General features: G+C 43.8%; 1 long non-coding RNA gene across 1 annotated transcript in view; it reads right to left on the bottom strand.

The window, feature by feature from the left end:
* The window catches only part of LOC122760262, a 40,044-nt gene extending 33,150 nt beyond the window's left edge, over nt 1-6,894 (bottom strand). The window contains exon 1 of the long non-coding RNA XR_006358355.1: nt 6,720-6,894. This is a non-coding gene — a long non-coding RNA (uncharacterized LOC122760262). The remainder of the gene's footprint in view (nt 1-6,719) is intronic.
* Between the last annotated feature and the right edge of the window lie 4,402 nt (nt 6,895-11,296).

The following is an 11,296-nucleotide window of genomic DNA, read 5'->3' on the forward strand; positions in this document are numbered from 1 at the left end:
CAGATGATATTATAAACAAAGGCATGTGGCATATTGTCTTCAGAGAAAGATTCATTATGAGCTATAAGGATTTGCAACTCGCAGACGTTGACGCTACATTGAGTGCTAGACGAGCGCGCTGTTGTCTGAAACCGAAAAACTTGTTGCAATTGATTGCAAACATATATATTGTGAATGCATCTCCCTTATATCCAGTGGCGGTGGATTTCCATTTAGCACTTCTCCGTTGGACTGGTTAAGCAAGTGAGTCCATGTGGGACCCTGTGTGTAAGGTATGCTGCCGTGTGTGTGTAGGCTGTAGGAGGCATGTTTCAGATTCAGGAGATACAAGACAAACACAGCTGATCAGTAGTGAAACAGTAAACCCACTGACCCAGCGTGAAGAGGGAGCGGGGACTAATTAGTGACTGTACTTACAACTCAAAAGGAGAGGGGGGGAGAGAGAGAGAGAGAGAGAGAGTGGCAGAAAAGAGGGAGGGCGAGAGCACACGCAGCACAAACACGGAGCGCGGCAGTTGGAGAACGAGGACAATGAGTTTGTTTAGCTTAAACAGGATTTATAAGCCAAACAGACACACGCCAAAGCCACTCACTCAGACACATACTAGCACTTTTTCCCTCTCTTTCGCGAGCCCCCCCCCCTCACCAGCACAGACACACAGCTTAGACACACTCTGTGAGGATTTCATCAGCACCAAAGAAAAAAAAGTGAGGGTAATTGCTTGCGATGGTGAGAAATCTTGAGTGCAGGCAGCAGCGGTGGGCGAATAGATGGATGGATGGAGGGATGGAGAGAGGGAACATTTTGTTCTTCCTGTGCGGGCTCCGACTCTCATATTGTTCGCGGTGAGGACGGGTGTCATTTATGATTCAAGGGCTCCAGCGTCTCGGCAGATGGGAACAGGACATGGCCATAGTGACATCCCCTGCACTCATTTCTCAGAGAACATCAAATCAAACATGCATGAGACGGTGACGGTGACAGAGGTGGGCTGGTAACTTCTCTCTTCACTCTCTGTTTCTGTTTCACTTAGAAGACTGTTTTTGTCCCCTGATGCTGGGGAAGCCAAAAGTTTTAAGCAGCAGCTCTTGACAAACAGAAAATAATGTGTTTTTTCCTAAAACACTTATAAGATAAGATAAGATAGTCCTTTATTTGCCCCGCAGTGGAGAAATTTGCAATTTATGATCATAATGGGTATCCTGATTTTCTTGATACCAATACGTATAAGTACTCTTATTTTTCTATTTTCTATAATTGAATGGTGCAGATGCCTGAACACAGAGGTGGTGAAGAGCTGTAAGGAAGAGTGTGCTTCTCAACTCACCACCAGAGGGGTGCTTTTTCTGTTTCTCAAACTTGTGTGCCCCAATCAATCAACTTAATGTCAAGTTACGAGTTATTTTTGTTGTGTTACATCATACATATGTTGATATTGTGAACTACTTATCGTTCCACATCAAAACAAACACTTTTATTTTTGAAATTCTGTGAACTATCATCAGAAATATTATTATTTAGATACATTTTTCTCAAAACGTTGGGACTTTTTTTCCCCTCACATGATCGTTCCCTCAGTGGGCCCCCAGGTCATTTGAGTTTGCGAGCATTGCTTTAAACTAATGGACTCCTCTGTCATGAAGGACTGTGAATCTCTTATAATAAACTTGGCAAAGGCCTTGTGACGTGACTTGCAACGTGAAACTTAATTTTCACTAACGTTGGCAAATTGAACCCAAACTGATCCACCCCGAGGGCTGCACAGCCGAGCAGCACAGGGTCACACATACACTGGCAGCTTTGTCATCATTAGGTAATGGCTGAGAAGCGTAAAATCGATTCTGATTCCCAATCATTCCACAGCAAAGTTGGAAATAACGCAGCATAAATATCAATATCAGTATCATTTGCATATCCCATATCCCAACTTAAAGGGAAGAGCCACTAAAAATATGGGAACATTTTTTTTTTGTTTGTTTTTTTAACAATAACATTTACTACAGATTAATGTGTGATTATTTAGTGTGATTGAACAACTAATGTTACTGGTAAAACTTGTGTTTGTCCTACTATTTCATGTCCACTGTGATAAAGGTCTATTACACCCAGTTTCTTCAAGACATGCTTGAGCATCACATTCACATGTTGTGCGAGTTAAACATAAGCCCAACTTTCAGTCACATGTTTCCAAAGCAAACGGGCGATGATCACAGAATCGGACATGCCGATGTGTCCTTGGGCAAGACACTCACTTAACCCCTCGTTGCTTCTGACAGCTATGCCGGCAGTGTGTGAATGGGTATAAAATATGTGGTAGCAAATGTGCTACACATAGATTTGCTATATAAAAAAAATGCAGCGAATGGCTTCTGAAAGCACAAACCAGGTGCTGTAAAGAGAGACACTCGCCGCCATGTGAGCAGAGACTATATATTTTTTTAAAGAAATTAACGAAAACATCTGGTTTCCTCCTTAAGCCAACCAGGAAATAAAAAAAAAAAAACATATATACTGAATAGCCACTAGGAGACAACTTAGTTTCTGCTTTATAACATTAGTAACCATTAGCTTAAGGAGTTAATGGTTTCATTTACTAGTTTTTGGTGTAGTTCAACGGCACATGATGTCGATTTTTTTACATCATCTTCCCGTTTAGAGGAAAATAAACCTCATGAATCTCGCGGCTTCAAAACAGGAGCTCAGATTCCTGTGGGTGACATCACAATTGTTACCACTTGGATGTGAGTGGGTGCTGCACATGTCTGCCTCGCTGTGTTTGAACTGGCTGGTTATTGCTACTGCGTAACTACACTGGTGCAAATATGTCATCAACAGCTAAGTTCAAAAAAAGAGGTAAAAGACTGGCACAAAAAAAAGGCGATTTCAAGCTATTCCTACTACTTATAACCAGATTATTGTCAAAGGAAACAGCAGACGATGCAAAACCGCAACAGCAGCTCCCTAATTCACACACCTGGGAACGGCTCTGCACAGCTACAGCTACTCCTGCAGACATCTTCACCTTATATGCCTTGCTCTAAGACACTGCAATGACTCTCCGACTACCTCAGCAACCTCAGGAGCTAAAACCGTCCTTGCTTCCGCCGCTAACAGAACCACAGCACCAAGGCTTGCAGCTCGAAGGACGGTGGTGACAGGCATGTGGCATTGAGGTTTCCTTACCCCCTGATGTTGGTCCACACCAAACTGATGTCATTACAGTCAGTCAGCAGGATGAGTTACATCTGCCGGGTGCTTCATTTTCACTGAATTAGCTACACTGCAATTACCAGGCTTCAACTTGAAGGGAGCTTGAACTGCAGACTTATGGGTAGAATTACAACAACGTTTAGGAAGCAGTTAGACGTCTGACACGAGGGCACAACCTCAGCGCAAACTGAGCAGTTTAAGTTGTAAAATGCTGCGAGGCAACACAAGTTTTTCCTTATTAAAAAGACCAAAAATAGGCACTCTGAAAACAAAGGCTCAGACAAGATGAACTGTACTGCCAAGTTGAACCACAAGTGAGACAAGAGAGAGCGAGAGAGAGACAGAAAGAATAAAAGAGAGGCTGACTTCTGACTGGTCTCGGCTGACGGCGAGACATCAGACTACAAGAATCCATGTCGAGCGAATAGGCAGCAAGTATTTCACGGCTCCCCATGAACCAACATGAGCAGTTAGATGAAATGTCAGGCTGTCAAAACATTGATTAGCATTTGCCAGGTTTTAAGCACTTAGCAGACTGCAGCTGTGCCAACACACAGTAAACAGCAGCAACTTGTTAAATTGCTGAGTAACACAAAGCTAATTACTCAGACACGAGTAATTACTTGTTTTCATATTTTTTTAATCACTATTAACTCGCTGCTTCACAGAGATCCAGAGATATGGAGTGAGGTGCCCTCACTATCTCTGCTTTCTGTGAATAATTAGCAGGTAATCAAAGAATAACTGCAGGTGACCTAAAATGAATTTGATGACGACGATGATTCCAATCATTGCGTTTCCACAGTTGGTTTGAGAAACAGAAAGTGAGTTCTTTCTCGTGTTCAGCTGCAACTTTGCGAGCACACAAGTCTTTTTTTTTTTTTAATGTTCAGGCACATTTCCAGCATCATTTTCTTTGTATTATGGACGTAAGGGAAGCAGCGTCAGCGAGCACACTTGCATCTTGCACCCAGCAGCCTCTGAAATCACCCAAATTTGATTTCAATGTGCGTCTACCAGAGCCTTTAGCCTGTTTAGTGAATCAGACACTCTTCTGTCTTGTCTCACAGCCTGGCCGACTGGCTGGCTTTTTTGCAAAGAGGCCCCAGGAGGGACAACAGAAGGAAAGAAAACTAACACACACACACACACACACACAAACAACACACGTCCAAGTCTAACAGTTGCAGATGGCTTTAATTCCTTGCCCTCTTTCTTTCACAATTTATCAGGTAACCTGCTCTGAACGTGCGTGCCTCCTTTTCATGCTTTGCTGAGATGACTTAATGTTGTTTTGGTTCTTTTTTGGGGGGGAGGAGGAGGAGGAGAGAAAAGTCAAACAGCACTAATTAATGTTGTGCTGCTGATGAGTGTTGCTGCTGAAACAATTTCATTACATCACCCCTTTTAAATTACCAAAGATGGAGAGAGAAAGAGGGCGGCCATACAAAAAAGGTTTAACGTTCTGACATCTATATACGTAGCACATGGGCATAAAAACACGGGACACCTGCAATCCAATGCAATTCTCTTGCAATAAGTGTACTATACTGTGAAAAGCCTGTAATGTTTTAATCTCCAAGATAACTTTTTTTCCCACCTGATGAGAGAATGGGTGTCACACACTCACTAAAATAGGGTAGTTATGCTGTAGATTAGAAGCCCAACAAGACAGCAAGGGCTCGCGGCTCTGCTCGTAATCACAGCTTAATTCCACTTCAGCACTTCAGGGTGCTCTTTTTCACCTCCACCTGACGTTAAACCGCCCCGCAGCAGGGTGCCTAGAACGACTGTCTCCTCCTCCACAGCATCACACAGGGAGACCGCTCTCTCTCTGCTGCGCTCTGCCCCAGCTGGCCTCACATCCAGACGGGAGGAATTTAACGGGGAGGGAGCTGCTCCAGAGAGCTGCTCAAAGCAGCTCTATGAGAATACAAGTGTACTATGCGGGACATTTTGAGGCGTGTCATCTCGCTCTCAATACCATAAAGCACTCCTGCATGGCACGAGTGACAGCAGGCTTCACTGAGCACCGAGAGGTGAAGCACTTCCGTGACCTTGTTGACATGTGTCACGTTACCAGTGATATCGACAACTATTTCAAGTCCTATCTGAGCAGCCAGGGCATCTCTACTGAGACACATATATAGAAATCAGATTTTTAAAACATTTGTGAGGCACTTCAAGCCAAAACATAATAATAATTTGTGCCCCTGGCAAGACTGGGATTTTGTGGCCCATTTTTGGCCCCAAAAGTACAACCACGGTGGTTTTGAGGCATGAATATACCTCATTTTAGGAATATTTAAATTGCTTCTCACACTTACAAAGTCGAGAAGCATCCATAGAAATCTGATTTTAATCACACTTCGAGCCACTTCTTATAAGTTAAGTTCCCCATACCAGCCAGATTACTCAATTACAATCTAATATCAGATTTGACCGTGTACTTTCATAACTCTAAGTTTCTTGTGCTCTCCTCTGTTGTTTGGGATGATGATGACAACACTCAGTGCATGGTGCATTCCAACAGGACTCATCCCACTCATCGCCTGACCACGTAACAGATATAAGTGAGATCGAGGAACACATAACGAATCTGATTTGAAAATCAGTATTTGACAATCGGATCTGGGTCTGATTTGAGCTACTCCAGCCTGGTCATGTGAGTGAACAGTCTTTTTGCTGTCCAGGATTTTTAAAATAGTCTGAACAAGGCCTCACTGGGGTCCAGTCAGTGACCTCACAACAGCAGCCATTGATCTTTGCATGATCTCTGACAGGATCCAATCAAAACACTCATCAGTCAGTCATGTCACTGATGCTGAAGCTGATGCTGCTGCTGCTTCATGATGTTGTCCAACAGAGGGACACATGGACGTATGTCTGCTATAACTATGTTACAACAGGTAACTAGAGGGAGTGAATTCGCACAGACACACACTGCTGAGTGTGAGCTCAGTGACATACATTCTCAGTTTAGCCATCAGCTGACACACACACACACACGTAGTGACCTGAGGTTTTATCACACCCCTGCCTGGTGTCTTCTCCACACACACACACCTATCCTGGATGTAAGCCTGCACACACGGTGTCACTATAATAACGTTAAGATTAAGGTGAAGGTTACAGGGGGGGGCAGTAATGGAACAGTATGGAAGCCAACTGCTTTACAACACCAGAGAAGAACCCGCACACACACCGACTTTAACAGCCTCGCTTCCAGCAGCAAGCCGCGGGATACGCCGCGCACACACCGCCGAATACAACGCGCTGTGTTACCGCTTAAAGCGACCACAGTGTGACCCCCACCACTACAACCACTACCACCCACGACACGAGTTCATAGGCGGCTGTTAAAGGTTCCTCCGGGGGTCACACTATTGTTAGCAGGTAGTCTGTGTCCGGCGGGGGAGGCAGAACCCACGGACACACTGGAAACCAACAGCTCTTGCAAACCACACAGTCATAATAATATTGAAAGAAAAACAGTCGCGAAACTTACTTTCAGCTCGAATCCTCGGCGGTAAATCCGCGTTTATTGTTCCTCCTCCAGAACCTCGTGTGTGTGTTGAGTGAGAATGTGTGTACGCTGCTCCTCTCTGTCGCTGCACTCCTCCACAGAAAGACGACGCGAGAGCCGCGGAGACTGTGCGAGTGAGTGACTGAATCAACTACCGTGGAACACGGCAAGTTGAAGTGTCAGATTACACTGGCTATTCAGTTACCAGCGAGAGCCCGTGCTCGGCGGTCGCTGTGAAAACGCGGCCTGGATGTCCCTCCCCCGCGGAAGGAGACCAGCGTGTGAAGGTGTAACGACACGCTAATGGGGCTGCGAACAGCTCCGTTCTCACTGGAACGGACTGCAGAGCAGCTCGCGGCTCCGGCTATTGTCTGCCTCTGTATCCACACCAGGGGCGGCACTAGCTTTTTTGGTGTCCCTGGCGGGACTTGGGATTTGGTGGCCCCCAAAAAGTACAACCACAGTGATTTTAAGGCAGGAAAATACCATATTTGCTCATTTGATTCAATTTAAATTGCATCTCACACTCACAAAGCTATAGTTACATGAAAAACGTTTATTTATTTCAGGGAAAACAGCCTTTTTTAAAGCTGTCCATTACAAATGACATTACATTGTTGTACCTTTTTATTTATTTATTGTCACTCCTACCCATATTGTACTATATAATAATATAATACTAAGACTTTTAATGGCATTACTAACACTAGTCATTCATTGTAAACACTTTTTTAATGTTGTCCATTAACAATTACATTACTTAATGTTTGATTTTGAAAAAAGTACTATTTATCTATTTTTCTTATTTATTGTCAGTCTTCCCTGAACCCTGAAAATATAAAGTTGGGGGCAGACGATGTTGTTGTTGTTTGGGGGTGTGCTAAAATAGTCTGTCTTTTTTTCTGCATGTCTTGTAATTAAATGCATTCTGTTTAGATTTAAGTCTAAGTCGTTCACTATTATAATAATAATAATATCAATAATAATAACAACAACAATAATAATTATCATTTGTATTATTATACTAATACATTTAATTGCACTAGTTCAACTAGTCATTAATTGAAAACACACACTATCCATGCCCTGCTTTTTCATGTTTTTCTTCCCTCTTCCCTCTTCCCTCTTCCTGTGTGTGTGTGTGTGTGTGTGTGTGTGTGTGTGTGTGTGTGTGTGTGTGTGTGTGGTGAGCACACTGTGCTCCACTCCAGCAGGTCTGCCGCAGAGACGTAGCTCCGTGTTTTGCGGACAGCCGGTCTCCGGTGGAAGCCTCGGAATAACAAAGACGTGTTTGAGAGCAGCGGCAGGCTGGGCAGAGAGCGGTGACGTCAAGGAACAATGTCTCTTCTCCCGGCACGCACGCATACATGCAACGCACGCACGCGCGCCTGCACTCTCTTCCTCGTCAGTCAAAGCTGCACTGCTCATAGGGAGGGCGGCATCAGAATGCATCAGATGAAATCACTCACTCATGTTGTGCCTAATGCACATCATGAGTGAGTGATTTCAATTATGCCATGTCGTATGGCAGTTGCATTAATACCTTCCACTTTTTTTTCCTTTGCCTCTTCTCCTTCCAAACATTTCCCTTCAAATAAGTTTTAGTCAAAGTTGCAGAGTGTAACTTTTGGTAAATGTTGTTTTTGTTGAAGTTCTAATTCTACCTTTATTTGGTTATTTATTTGTATGCTGTGTCCTTCATCTGAAAATGGACTCTGTCAAGCAATACTATCAAACCTGACTGAGGAAGCATTTGTGTGTTTACAGCAGCAGTGCAGGGGTCCGGGTGCTATTTTTAAGCAGTAAAATTAATTCTTGAAAAGACTTTGTTAAAGTAAAATAAGACAATAATTCAGTTTCCTTAATGTCATGTAACACGTTAGTCCGTCTAAAATCGAACTAGTCTTAGTTGGACTAACTAACCTGGATAATTAGTCGGACCACAGCACAATCCATCTCAACGTTCAACTCACTGTTTGTTGTTTGTTTTTCTGCGACAGAAAGTTCAACAGGAAACTGATTAAATACGCACCTGCTTAAAGTGAGATACAGCGCCACCTACAGAGGCGATCTCCTCTGCATGTACAGTATACTCGGACTTAGTCAGACTATGGCTTTAACTCGATTAAACTGTGACTGCTACTCAAATGTTTGCAGTCGTCTCACTTTACTACTGTTGCCTCCGTCACACTTTGCATGGGAATGTCACCGGGCAGCATGACATGTGAACATAGCTATACTGAAAAACACAGAGTCGGGTGGAGCTGAAAGAATTAATAAGCATTGTGTGAACTAATTTGACAGTGGTTGGCTGTGGACGTTACTGACGCCTTATTTCCTGTGCGGCTGATACATTTATCCTATGGAAATCAACACCAAAGGTGACAAGATGAGGTCTGCTGAAAGGTAATTCGCCATTTCCCATCACACAGTGTCATCAGTCCTGAGGTCAAACTCCTGTCAGCAGCTCCGACCCAGGCTTCTCGCTCCCAGTTGATGGGAAGGAAGGGTGCTGCCGTCTTTTTAGCTTCCAGCCTGCAGGGCTCCTGACACTGATGCAGCGAGAGCCTGAACCCTATCAGCAGCAGCATGTGTGCATGTGTGTGTGTGTGTGTGTGTGTTTCAAGGACACCCCAGCCCCTTGGTCAAAGCAGCTATTCCACACTGATGGGGACAAATGTGACCAGTGACATCACCAGCTCTGGCAGTCACTCATTTTTATTTCTTAGAAGGCGAGCAGTCAATGTCACAGCACTTCTGCAGCTGTGAGCTCATGATTTGACTTTTCTCTCTCTCTCTCTCTCTTCTGGAAATAGCTTGTTGCTATGATCCACATTTTTGTTTCTGACACTGTGATTCACATACAACATGTTCTGTATTTTCCTAAAAATCCTCAGGCCTTGTTGTTGCCACACCATTTGATCCCCCCCCCCACCCCCCAAGTTAATTGGAGACAAATATGTTTCTGTTCCTCGTGGGATCAACAACTGACAGATCTATGGTTGGGTTTTGCCATTTTGGTTTTTAGTCCGATCACAATATTATCTGTTCCGGATCATCCATCAAGTTTTTGTTGAATGCCAACTTAAGGCGACAAGGCCTGTAATGGGTATCGGAGCGCCTGCAGCTGGCCGGGTCATTCAGTGACATTCTCCAGTTCAAAGAATGGCTCCTTGTCAGAAGTCCTCGTTTTCATACCACAGCTCATGCCTTGGCTTCTCCAAAATAATATGGCCAGATGGCTGCCATCATGATGGATGGATTATAGGTGGGGTGACTTCAGCTCCACTTGGCTCTGTGCATCGTTTCATACGTGCAGTATTTCAAAAGGGGCCGAGTCAATGCATCAAAGGAGAACAAAGACGAGTCTCGGCGAAGCATTTGCCGAGTTAATGATTCGATATGGTTAATATACATTGCATTGTGTTGAAGTGTATGAAATTGACACATGAAAACTGTTAGTTCACAGAACCCAAGCGATGATCAAGGCCAGACTCGGCTCACGACTCATGTTCAAGCGCAGAATGATGCACATTTCTCACGGCCACCTCGCCGTCGGCTTTCCCGCTGGTGGCAGGTCTTTCTCTCAGTCGGGGCAGCGGGGGGAGTGATGGATGCTGCTGGGGCTTCATGTAGCTACAGTACATGATGGAGGGAGACTTTCAGTTGTGCTGACATCAGCTCTCCTGCTCACGCAGAGGTCTGATGGCTGTTTACTAGGTCTATCATCAAGTGCAGAGTGACTGAGTGACTGTCTGATTCGTGTTTCACACCGAAGCAAGAATCCAGACAAAGAAGGATCATTTGATTTGGTGTAAATGGCTGATTATTAGTTTTTACTAAGCTCCAGCTCTTAAAGTAACACCATTATAACTAACGTTAAAATACAGTGGCGTAAATGGACCGAGCAAAGTCAGCTACAGACTTTTCAGAGGAGACAGATTTACATATGGTATAGTGAGATTAGATTAAGATGGAGCAAGAGATAAGGTGACTCTATTATTATGTAATTTATTACTATAATATTTTGTGATTAATTTCATTTTTGATACACTACGCATTATCCTCCCAGTACCACTGGAAGAGGAAGCTTGTGTACCACTGGCAGTACAAGCACCACAATTTGAGAACCAGGGGTCTAGACAAATCGAACAGAGTACTGGAAGTAAACTATCATTGATGTGGTAACATCTCATCACAATTTGAATACAGGCTCCCGTTTATACACAAGCCTTTATTTCAGAGTGTCTCTGTGTAGAGGCAACCACATGTGACGTCAACCACAAGAATCCAACGTCGAAGATTTAGAGACGTCACCTGCAACCAGGAACCTACTGGACAATACCAGTTGTCAGCCACACTGGTGTCTACTCATATAAGCTGTGCTTTATCATCTATGTTCCTCTAAATGGGAACATGGTTTACAGAATTAGCATTAATAAAGATTGCGATTGTGACGATTAACTATTTAACTTTAACGTTTACTTCCTGGTTTGCTTTAATTTAGAGTGATCTTTTTGTCAAGTTGTCCAAAAAACGGCACGCTTGCAGTGTCCTGG

Source organism: Solea senegalensis, unplaced genomic scaffold (assembly GCF_019176455.1).
Source record: "Solea senegalensis isolate Sse05_10M unplaced genomic scaffold, IFAPA_SoseM_1 scf7180000013311, whole genome shotgun sequence".
Classification (NCBI taxonomy): domain Eukaryota; kingdom Metazoa; phylum Chordata; class Actinopteri; order Pleuronectiformes; family Soleidae; genus Solea; species Solea senegalensis.